Source organism: Solanum pennellii, chromosome 8 (assembly GCF_001406875.1).
Source record: "Solanum pennellii chromosome 8, SPENNV200".
Lineage (NCBI taxonomy): Eukaryota > Viridiplantae > Streptophyta > Magnoliopsida > Solanales > Solanaceae > Solanum > Solanum pennellii.
Window position 1 is genome coordinate 24,570,323 of NC_028644.1, and position 13,328 is coordinate 24,583,650.

General features: G+C 31.5%; 1 long non-coding RNA gene across 1 annotated transcript; it reads left to right on the forward strand.

The window, feature by feature from the left end:
* The first annotated feature begins 7,685 nt into the window (after positions 1–7,685).
* LOC114078280 lies at positions 7,686–10,474 on the forward strand. The gene is made up of 2 exons (XR_003579871.1): positions 7,686–8,412; positions 10,107–10,474. It is a non-coding gene; the product is annotated as an uncharacterized LOC114078280 (long non-coding RNA).
* The last annotated feature ends 2,854 nt before the right edge of the window (positions 10,475–13,328 follow it).

Sequence of the window (13,328 nt, forward strand, 5' to 3'; positions counted from 1 at the left end):
TTGAATACCACTGAATACATACAATTAACTATTGGCTTAATTTTTAGTACCCCAAATACTAGTACCAGAAGTAAGAATAATAGCTTTTTTTATTTCATTTGTGTTATTTTAAATACCAAGCATATGTTTTTTGAAGTTGTTTTAAGGCAAGACCTCTAACTAGAACTTTCTTTTCGTGCAACAATCGACAATGAAAGAGTTTAGCATCCCTTTCGATAATTATGTTCATATTCTTTAGTAAAGTCCCAGATAAGTAAAGGTTTTGTTTATATCCATCATCTTTAGAGATTAATGAATGAGTTTACTTACATTACTTAGTTGAACTCCATACAAACACCTAAAATAATATATTACTTTGAAGGCAGAGCAGTCTCATCCAATGAAGTACTATTATCTTGTTATTTTCTAATATCTAAGTTTTATAACAATTATTGGATGCCTAAAAACAACTACTCATAAAATACAAATGTTTTAAAGTCATCGTTGTACACTTGATAAACACACTATCATATTTAATGAAATCATGGTTCTTGTTCTAGGTCTTACTAATATAATTAGACACAAGAAATTTCAGATTTTCTTAATCTGCTCTTCTACCTATCATATCATCCAATTGAGTAAATAATATACACGAATGCATCCTGAATCATACGCAAAAGTGGTTGATATCTTACTTACCTCATCAAAATGAATATGAATGTAAATATTGATGTTGCAGGTTGAACGACTGCAACATAACTGATACTTCAAAATTGCATAATAAGACCCACATTATATACAACCTATTGAAAATATGAAGGTAGGATCTTACAGTTTGAAGCCCTAATTCTTATTTGGATAAGACATTACTCCTTCATACCAAACTTGAAGCTCTGATGACTTGAATACTGAATCTAATGAGAGAATTAATGGTCGGCTTTCAATTAAAAATAAAACTAAAGGTCGTGTGAAAATAAGAGGGTGAAAGATTTGGGGAAAATAGTAAAAGAAAACAAATGAGGAAAATTTTGCCGCGATATTGTTTGCTCAAATTTGAGAAAGAATAATGGTTTTTACCAACAATAGAAATATTTTTTATAATGATAAAAAATTGTTGTTTTTAATGTATTAATATCTTTGAATTTATTATACTAGCAACTCAAAATATATACCCACAAGATTAAAAGATTTTGTAACAAGAACAAAACTTATTGTAACAAGTTTGATATATGCCAACAAAATAGTTAAGATGTTGCCACTTATTAAATTCACCCAACATTTTTACAATTGTTGCTAGAAAATTGTTGCCAATTCTATGTTTTCTGGTAATGTCAACACTTTTAGAAATAATTTAGACACCCAGAAACTAGGTAACTGTCGATATAGAAGTCCACGACAACGGCGCCAAAAACTTGTTGCATCCAAGAACGCATGCAAGTGCAAGTGCACGTAGTCACCCAAGTAGTAAATAGACACTTCGAGTCTAATGTTCGTACCCAGGGAACTTTAAATTGGCGAATACCAATTTAAAATGAATATCTAAATTCACTCAAGTATTATATAAATTTAGAAATTTTCTTCATTACTAATTCAAACCTAACAAGAATTAGATAGTTTAAGTAAACGATTTCAACAAAGAAACTTCAAAAATTTGAAAGATAACTCAGGGTTGTAGCATAACTCGAATTCCGGTTCAATGTGCTTCTATTCCATGGTGTAAAGGGTTAACTTATTGTGGGTTGGCAAGGTTCGTTTTACGATCATAATCTTTCGAATTCTAATCGCCTAACACTATTGACAACCTAACTACATCATCGAGAGGGGTTAGGTATAAATCAACAACATGCACTAAGTATTCATCTTGCATTTTAACAAGATGCGGTGCATATGTATAAAGCTATCCTATACACAAAACAATCCAGCTTACTCTAGATTGAACACACCTCTTGCATTCTTTGCTCTATCCCTCTATTCATCTTCCGATATAAAGAATGGACACAAAATATATTCTAATTTTGATCAATCATTAAAATGATGAAATGAGAATGCAAGCACAAAATAAACACCAACCCTTTTCACACAAGGAACAAATTCACATTAAACCATAATTCATAGCCACAACTCTAGGACAAGGGATTTTATATACCCATAATACAAAAAAACAAGATAAAATGTGATAGAATCATACAAGTCTTCACGAAGATGAAGAAAGAGAAGAAAACCCCTAGAATTTAGGACAAAATCGTCCTTATCTTCAACTCTCATTGTTAGAAAGTGTAGTGTGCAATAAGAGACATTTAAACTATTTATAGTCCAAAAATAAACACGTGGGAAAATTTTTTTGTCTAGGTTCACGACGCAGAGGTGTTCGTTCGCTGATTTCTGATAATAGGAGGAACACCCTCCGCGACGCGACTCCATCATAGACTCCCCTGTTATGTGGAGTTCCTTTTCTTCATTGGTGAAACTATCTCCGCGATGCGACTCTAACGCGGACTCCTTCAGTGCTTGGAGGGAGTACCTCCGCGTCGTGGGTTTGTTCTTGCCAATGCCATTTCAAACTTCTTGGTTCTTCTATTTTGCCACTTTTTTTCTACTTTCAAACATGTGATCAGGTGCCCAAATTCAGCTCTTTTTCCAATGATATTTGGATTGAAACATCTAATCATATTGGTTAGAAGATGAGGACTCAAAACAACTCTAAATACTTGACTAAAACACCGAAAATGTCCTAGCTCGACTATATCTATGGGATAAAAATGGTTTTAAGGCATATAAATACGCCTAACATCAATGGCTAATGTGTAGTTTGATCCGGGTTCTACCTATTCTTATGTGTCTATAAGTTTAGCCTTTGATTTTGAGATGTTATGTGATGTTCTTGATTCACCTATCGGTGTTTCTACCCTGGATGGAGAGTCTTTCATAATCACCAATGTCTATCGTGTTTGCCCTATCTTTTTTTATGGGATTTTAGACATGAGGTGATTTGGTGATTTTGGACATGACTGATTTTGATATTATCTTAGGCATGACTTGGTCGTCTTCCTATTATTATGTGCTTAGTTGTAATACCATGTTCGTAACTCTAGAAATTCCAGGAAGGGAAAAATTAGAGTGGGAAGGAGTGTACAAGCTTAATAAAACTAAGATTATATCCTACATCCGTGCTAGTAAACTTGTAGAGCAAGTTTTTTTTACCTTATTTGGCTCATGTTGGGGATGTTAAGATTAAAGATCCATCCATTGGGTCTATTCATGTGGTGTCTGAGTTAAATGAAGTATTCCCAAATGATTTTTGTCGACCATGCCTCCGAATAGAGACATAGATTCTCTCTTATTGACTTAGAGCCTAGTAAGCGCCCCATTTCAATTCCTCCATGTCGCATGGCTCCAGAAGAATTGAGAGAGCTTAAGGCTCAAATCCGAGAGATCTTTGATAAGGGTTTTATTAGTCCTAGTGCTTCCCCATGGGGGGCTCCAATTTTATATGTTACGAAAAAATATGATAGCATACGGATGTGTACAGATTACCTCGAAAAAAGCTTTGAAAACATATAAACATGATACTTCCCTTTTCGGATTCGTTCCGCTTGTTCTTGATCTACAAACAATCAACAATATAGGACAATCAAAACATAAATTACTAATTTCCCGGAAATGTAACAAATTCATGAACCCTAGGACAAACTCACAATCCCAACTAGCCAAATTAGGGTTGTTTCACGATGAGTTATATCCAGAAACCCTTTTCCATCTATTATGATCCATTCTAAAAGATTCTACGAACTGAAAAACGAAAACGGGGATTGAAAACCTTACCTTTATCAATAAGAATTGTGAAAAACGAGTTGAAATTGCCCAAGGTTCGTTTCATAGTTCTAATAGTCAAAAAGTGCAAAATAAGGTCAACTAGGGGTTTTATTTACGAATTTATAACCCGTCATCCCGCTATAATGGTGCCCATCCCGCTACAGCGACACTTCTTTAACAAGTGATCTCAAGCTTAATAAATCACAAAAATCCTATTAATCAATCTCTGCCTCGTCCGCTATGGCGGCATCCATCCCGATCTAGCGGTGTCCCTGCAACGACAATAATCTCTCTGCAGCTGCATGAATTGAGGGAGTGAGATCCTAAGAGATTTTCAGTTTCCCCCTTTTACAACATACGCTTATCCCGCTACGTTTCAAAATATGCTGAATGCAGTGATTTATTTCCGGAGATATATTTATCTAAATTCAATTTAGCAGAGTCGTATAGGTTCCTTAAAGATTTATCTAACCAATTTTGTACTCAAATTCTAATTTACTCCACCCTATTGCTACCAATTTTCCCTACACCTTGATGACTTCGATTTCCTCCAAATATGGACAAGGTTGAGAAAATCCTAATAGCACAAAAAAAAAAATTTCAGTCCCCGATTTTTCCTCGTTGGTGTTTATATAATGATGAAACTCAGTCTTTACAATAGATACCAATCTACCAATCTCTCATCCCCGGGTGATCAAATTAGAAAGGTAGGATAAAAGGGAACAAGGTAGTACCTGATTCGACGAACAATTGGGGATACTTGTCATGCACGTCTTTCTCGATCTTCCAAGTAGTTTCCTTAACTGTACGATGTTTCCATTGAACCTTCACGGACTTAATCACCTTGGTCCTCAACTTACAAACATCACGATTCGGAATAGCAATCGGTTCCTCTTCATATCGGAGATCTATGTCTAGCACTATTTAAATTATTTTCATTTCCGTTTAAAAAGTACATCCACCTATAAAAACTAATTGTTTTCTTAGTTTTAACGCATGTAACATCATAGTCATTCCAACAACCAATCTGCATTTTTATCTATTCTTCATTTGTCTCATAATTTTTTTTTTTTGGTTGTGATATAATATTATTTAACTTTTTTTTGTTTTTAAGTAATTTATTGATATATTGTATTTGCATGATAAGAATCTATTTAAATGATCTTTCTTTATAACTTCTACATGTCAGATTTGGTGAATGAAGTTTTATTTGACAAATTATACATATGCTTCTTAATTTATGTGTATGAGTACACGTATATAGATAAATTTTTGAAATTATTTATATATGGTTAATCTTTTATTTCGAAAATTCTTTTCTTCATTTTATTTATCAAAATAATGAAAACATCTAAATATATTACTGAGTCATTTTATTTAATAGGATTTAAAAATATCTCATACATGAAATACTCATTAGCAAAATTTAACCCATATAACATTGCAATAAAGCTTAATTAAAGCCCTCGTTTTTCAATGAATATTTAAATACTGTAATAGTTATATGTACATATTGGTATCCTAATTTACTTTTTTATATTTTTTTTATTCTTTCTTTTGAGTATACAATTATCTAATTATTGTGTCCTTGTGCATATTTCATTGTGAACTAAAAGAATATTTAATAACAAATATATTGCGTATAATTTTACTCTTTTAAGTTTTTCATTTTATAAATTAGTTATTGATATTTTATATTGATTTCGAGCAAGAATGTAATATGTAGAATTTTAATTTACTTTCTTATAATTCTCGTTTTGTAGTGCACCAATTCTTTTGATGTATTACTCCTTGTAGGAGTAAAGAGAAAAATCAAATAGTGTAAAAAATGAGAAGAAAATAAGAAAATTAATATGGAGAGGTTTGAAGTATTATAATTAATGATCACTTGACATGAATATCCTTTTTAATAATCTATTTTTAAAAAAAGTTCAGTGAAATAATTCAATACTTTTAAAATTTGTTGTTTATGAATACTTAGATCAAACATACTATTTTCTAGTTTGCATTATAAATTTTAACGTAATTTTTTTTATTTCACCTAATATATATTATTTAATCTTGTTGTTCACGCATATTCTATAAATTATATAAAGATTCACAAATTTCCAAATAACTATGAGAAATACTTTTAATTAATATATTACAAAAATTATAATATTAATATTTGTTCATATTTTATATTTCTTTCAACCGCACGAAGTGGAAAATCTATTACAATAAAACCTTAATAAATTAATACTAACTAAATTAATAATCTCTCTAAATTAATATTTTCCTCCGGTTCCCCGCTTAGGCCAATGAAAAACAATCACCAATTTTGATAAGATAATATATTTCCAGAATAACCTATATAAATATATGGTCCCATTAATATGATGAATTAATAATTGTTCAAATGTACAAATACATCTAAGAAAATTAGTATAATATAACTCTGTTGTGTTCTGTTTTTTCTTAAAATTTAAATTTAGTTGAAGTTCATCTCGAACTTTTCTTATTGCATCCAAGAGCGCTAGTGTTGTCTTTTAGAACTGCATCATAAAAATAGTGAAGAATTCTAGATGCAATAAGTGCTTACTTACGCGTAGTGGTTCCAAAGATATAATATCATATTCAACTTCATCATCAACATTATTTTTTTTTCCATTAGTCAAAGCTCTTGACCTTTGAACATGTATCACTTTCACAAGGATAACCCAACACGTTATTGATATCCAATTTATTGTGATAATCGAGATCAATCGTGACCTCAAGTTCACGAATGCCATTTTCACAAGTGGATTCATTCAAAATCTCTGAGATTGCATCCCCCCCAAGGAATTTTACAGTGTCAAAAACAGTTGTTGACACCCTATTTTAACCCTCCTCGATAAGAATTAATTCACGAGTTTCTTAAATTTCTAACGTGTTGAAATAGTTTACTTTATAAGATTCAAATTTTCCAAGTCATTTTNTATATATATATATTTAAATGCTTTACATAATTAGTTTGTTTTAGGAAATATTCAAAAATGATCTCAAAAAGATTAGTTTGTCTAAACTGTTAGTTTTCATTCTTTGAGTAATTAGATTGTAATTAAGTTCACTATTTTATCTTGTTAAACCTAAGAGACTTGTTAAATTAATCTGCGTTGATTCATTTTGTTATAATTTTGACTGAATTTGACCATTTTTTCAATACTAAACCTATTTGAGAGAACTGTTTGGGCCCTCTTCCCCTTTCTGCCAGCCCAAATACAAGCCGCCCGAAATTCGCTTTTAAATAAACTGATCCAACAACAATGTGAAAATTATCCCACTCCAATTTTCCATTATTTCTCAGCCCAATTCTTTTCCTAATTCTAACCCAGCCCAATTTATCGGCCCATGCCCCTTTTGACCCAACCCAACCCAAAACCATGATCACAAAAAAAAAAAAGAGTTAATACCTCAGATGGTCACTCAACTTTGCACTATTCTCTCAGAAAGTCACTCAACTTTCAATTTTCCCTCAAAAGTCACTCAACTATGCACTCTTCTCTCAAAAAGTCACTCAACTTTCAATTTTCCCTCAAAAGTCACTCAACTATCCACTCTTTCCTCAGAAAGTCACTCAACTATCCACTCTTTCCTCAGAAAGTCACTCAATCTATTAAATTATTTTTAATTAAAATTTATTGATATTAATTATTTATATAACAAATCAAAAATTTTAAAAAATAAATTAAATCATTTAGTGATCCACCTACCTAACTCGACCCATTAAAAATATGATATGACCCATTTTATTTTATCTTTAATCCTAAATTAATCTAATCCTAATTCAAGATTAAGTTGAGTGACTTTCCGAAAGAATAGTGCAAAGTTGAGTGTTTAACTAACCAACTCTCTCCAACACTAGCTTCATGCGCTAGCGGCAACAAATTGGAACGATTCCAGCATGTCTACCACGCGCTCTTCTTCTTCCTCTCAACGTGTAGCCACAACACAACAAACCCTCCCCGTTTTTCTCTTCTTCTTCTTTGACGCGTACCAAGCACGTGAGCAGCGAAGGCGGGTGCGACAGAAGGGCAACCAGATTACTACGCTATCTTCTGTTGTTTTCCTTCCTCCCATTACTGTCCCAGCAGTACTTATCCAGTGACAAAGCACGTGGGCTTGTCAATATTGAGCCGCGTAGCGCGAGAAGGACGACATTTTGATCTGGAACATCATTCTCCCTTGCCTCTTTAGGAAATAGGTCAAAAGCTTCAAAAAGGTGGTTTCTCTGGAAAGGGCAAAGAATTCAAATTTGAATTCAAAATGGGCCTGGAACCCATTTCACATCCGAATTTCCCCAAAATTTGTAACCCTACAGTTCTCCTATTTAAGGTCTCTTTTGTTCTTCCTAATGGGGGGAGTTTTTTTTTTTTTAAGTCGAAATTTTGGAAGAAACACATCGAGAGCAACTTCAAGAAAAGTCTAACCAAAGGAAAATATACAAAAAACATTTCAAGGTAGAGTGTATTTTAGTTTTGAGCGAAGCATCACTTTTTCTATCGGTTTGCGTCGGTTTCCTTGAGTTTCGCGGAGATTTGAGTTTCGATGTTGGAAGTTCGTGGTCTTGCTCATGTTGCCTAGTTCTCTGCCATCGAAAAGGTGAAATTCTCTTCTGAATTACGTTTATGTCATATATGAATGTTCTTCCCCAGTAAGGTGTTCAAGTCGTTTTTCTCTGTTTACTTCTAGGGTTTATTGAGTATTTTTGTTTTGTTTCGTATTTTAGTTGAGCAGGACTTGTAAAATATGTGTGAGATAAGACTTTTTTTAGTAAGAACCTTAAGGCTCACTGCTCGAAGCATTTTATAATATATGTTTGTTACGTTTAGTAGACTTTAGTTTCATTTGTCTGATTCAACATCAGTTTTATAACTTTATTTACTTGAGATATATTCCATGATTGTTCTCGTTGTTTTAGATTTCATAGTATAGTCATACTTTGTTCCTGTTTAACATGAGCCTATGCTATTGTTTGATGTTTGATGTCATACCCCTCATTCTTTCACCTCAAGTTCGATGAATGAATTAAGACGTCAATATTTCAAGTTCATTGGTTGTTTTGGAACTTTGCTATTTTTGATGTTTTGGTTGATTGTTTTGACACTTTTGGTTCGGATCATTGCTCCCTATCCATTATAACACTTCACACACTTGTCTTGTATCAGCTAAATTAGCCAAATCCCTTATTTTGTTTTGGATTAAAATCTTTTCAGAATGCAAAAGTGCCTTATGCTTGTATGTGCTTATTGAGCTTGGGTTGTTTCCTTTTTCCTGATTGAAACATTTTTGCAGATTGTAGTTTCCTTGTTAATGTGCATTAGTTTTTTTTTAAAAATGCTAAGTTAGATGTTAAGAGTTGTATTGTCTTTACAGTCCTTTCCTCTTGAGACGCTAGAAATCATTTGTCACTTTGTTCATGCCATAAAAATACTCGTTCTGCATTTACTTATATTCAATATGTCAAAGTGAGTGATATTACCACCATGTTTAGTTTCTAGACATCACCATTTTGTCTTCCTTCTTCTTAAAATGATTTAATCTGCCACTATCCCTTACTTCCTACCCTTAAATCTGATAGCATGGCACCTTCAAAATTCGTTAACATAGTTTTTTTTAGCATGGGACATATTTTGTTTTCAAGTATGATAGTTTTTTTTATCATTGTTTTTGTTTGCTATTGTTTAACATCAGTAGTTGGTCACATATTTAGTAGTGTAATTTGTTATTGATTTCTACCCCTTTGAATGATTCCCTCATATATTTGTGTGTTGTTACTATTAGGAGTCAAAAGCTGCCTAAGTCATCTGAATTGTCTTAGTTGCAGTTTTCCAGTATATCGTTTGTTTCCTATATTTTTATTTTGAATAACAACTAAAATAAATAAAAATAAGAAATAACAAAAGTTGAATTATCCTACTTGATTATGAAACCCAAGTATGAGTCTGCCAAGTTTTCTGTAGCCTTAGGATGATGTTTGCTTATTTTGTACCACCGTGAGAAACAATTTCTTCGCCTTTTGGCATTGCATGATTCTTCCACCGCCATTTTAGCATGACATAGGCATAGCAAACCACAAAAACATTTTTGTCTTCTTTTATTTTGATGCACATTTTAGTTATGTTGTATAGATTTTAAAGTATTGTCCATCACTAATTTCTATTTTTGTTCTGTTCCTTTCTATGTGTGAACTCCTCCCTTGTCCATTTGGACTCCGTTTCCCCTCCTTGCAACTTCTTGTTGAGCCATGAAGGCTCAAACATTTATCCTTGGCTCCCTTTAAAATTGGCGTACAGGTTTCAGAGGTTGAAGAATTCACTTTTGGGACGGAGTTTCTGTCACACCCCTTTTTCGTGCAGCGGCGTAAGGGTTTTTTCAATTTAAGTGACGTTATTAATTAAGGGATTATTGTAATTTTTCAGAGTTGCCACTTGGAATTGAGTTACGGTGTTTCCAGTCACTTTTTTTGTTTAACCCCTAATTAAAAGGAAATGACTTTTTGTTTGGTCTGCGAACCAGAAATTCGGGTAAGGAATTCTGTTGACCGAAAGGAAGGTATTAGGCACCCCTCGATCACGTGGTTCTAGCATGGTCGCTTTATTGACTTTTGTATGGCTTGACTTAATTTTGAATATATTATGTTTATTACCTAACAATTTACTTATGTCCCGCTTCCTTTGATTTATTTTAAATTACTTTGTGAAATGGTCATATTTTATTAGCATGTAGTTTATTGGTAGCAGCTCTTTCCAACCTCACCACAAATTGTTTATTTGTTTGTATTTAAAGACTAAAAGTAGTTTAATATTTTTTGGATTTTAATATTTTATTATTATTATCATTATCATAAGGCTAAATTATATATTATCTTAGTTTTATTTTTCTAAAAGAAAATGAACAATATATTAATAAGAACATAAGAGAAAAGTAAATTAAAATAATACACCTTTTCACATAAATTTTTTAATTATTCTTATTTTAGTCATTAAAATGAAAAGAACCCAGTAATTAAAATCAATTTTATTTATTTTTGTACGTTTTGGGTCACTTTAATATTGTTTTTCATTTTTTTTATTTTGTTTCTCTTTCTTCTTATACTTTACCTTATTTTTCTTTTATATTTTCTCCTTCTTATTTTAGTACTTTTATGTTTTATAAATTTCTTTTACGTCTTTTCCTTTTATTTAAATTTTTATTTTTTATTCTTTCAACATGAATAAATTAATTGATTTTTTTTTAAAAAAAGTTTCGCATTAAAAGAAATGTAAAGATAGTGTAGGTTTGATTTATTTTATCTTTATTTTTGTTCTTCTCTTTTTTAAAAATAAATACATACAGTTTTATTAAATATACAAAGTGAAAAAGTAACTTAACAAATAAGAACTAAATTTTATCTAATTATTACTAACTCCATACTGTAGAATATTAAGCTTCGAATTTTAATAAAGAACAAGATAAAAGGAAACTTTAGAGCAAGCAAGAATAAATACATGTTATATAAATTGTACTCTAAATTTAATAATATAAAATCTCAATCTATTTCATATCATAATGTAAAAATTAAATATGCATAAATTTACAACACTTTGTATCATTGAAATCATATCTTGCATGATTCTGAAACCAAATAATGTAATAAAGATTAACTGTTACCTTTTGTGAAAATTAATTCACAAAGAAAATACATCGATAAGGGCCAAGAATTTGAAGCCTCGAATTCCACTATTTTTGAGTTGTTTTTTTTGGGCATGTGTTCCTTAGGAAAAAACAAGGTGAAAAGTTTTTTTTTTCTTCTTTTGTTTCTCTTTTCCTCTCTTTTGCTGATTTTTTTCTTTTTTGATTCTTCCCTTTTGCTCATTTTTTTTTCTTTTTCCCTTTGTACCACTTTTTCTTCTTCTTCCCTTATTTCCTCCCCTTATTAATTTATCCTTTTTTCCTCCCCTTATTAATGTATATATATTTATGTAAATGTGTGTACATGTGTATGGACGAGTTGAATTAGTGGAGTGGGATGTGGGGTGAGTGGAGAGAAATGGTGAAGTGGGGGTGGGATAATGGGCATGTTAATTTCTTTTAATTATTTTTTTGTTATAAAATAATAATAATATTAATTACGAAAAATTAAATAGCTAGATTAAAAAAAATTTAAAAAATTAAAATCACTAATTTATTAAAACTTTGAATGAATAAATAAAAATATACCTTAAAGTGTTATTCTATTTTTTTGTTGTTTTCATATCATTCAAAAATAAACTTAATAAAGTAAGATAAAAGTCAAAATATTTATAAAAATATTTAAGCTCTAAAAAGGGTATAAAACTTAAATTCGGTCAAAAATTACGTGTCTACATAAGAAATTGGATCTAAGCCCAAATTTATTTCCAAAATATTGTATTTTGTTATATATGGGCCTAAGCACTTTTTGACTCTCCTTTTCTGTATTTATTATTCATTATTGTATGATTAGTATAGGACAGGTGGAAACGGGTCATAAACCCGAAAAGAAAATGGGTCCAAGTACCAGTCTAGTCGGACAGAAACTGGTTTGGACCCAACTCTCTCTCCCTCTCTCTCTATATTTTTAACGTAGATTTATTTGTTTACTTGCCGATAGCTTTAAGGTTGGCAATTCGCAAATCCCCCGTAGACGCCGTAATGTTTTATCGACTTAAAATCGTATCAAGTCTAAATGGGTATTAAAAAGATAAATGAACTTGCAAGTCAAATCTACTTAGAATAGAATATTAATACTTCACCTTTCAAACAACTTTAAATAATTTTTATCTCAAAAAATCAAGTTAGTTATTTCTTTAGCCAAATGGGTTAGTTGCCGGAAAACCGCAAGTAAGCGGACGTCTTAGGTGCTTTCAAAACCTTCCTAAAACATTAATAGGAATCCCAGAATCCCTTTTAAGTTTTCAAAATGATTTTTGTGTTTAAGTCTTTTGGAAAACATAGTTTTTTTCTTTATTTTTTTCACAAAAAATTATGTGGCGACTCTAAAAGTCGAAAACTTATAAAAATATAATATTTTTTCTTAAAACCTATAAAATAATGGCGACTTTGCAGAGGATTTAGAGGATTCTAACCTTACAACTAATTTTATTAGGATACGTGAAATAACTTGTTTACTTTTTTCTTTATCTTACTATTAAAACTGTTGCATTTCCATGACATATTTCCGCCAAACAGCAAATAGTTGCATTAGGACATTGGAAGTTACATGGCTTACCACGTCTTCTTTAAGCAATACACAAGTCTTCATTTGGAAGTACCAAACGAATAGTGGGAATGTGGTCATACAATGTCGTTTGTTAACTTCATCCCGTTGTCTGTCTGACTCGGGTAACCGTCACTTTGAAACAAATTCTAGTATGCCTACGATAGAGCGAAACCAAAATAAAACTTAAGCATAAGCTTGAGACGACTTAATAACAGACGTGTATAAAGTCCATTAGTTGAAACCGCCAAAATCATGTCCAAGGTCTCCGACCTCACGACATATCATTTTGCTTGAC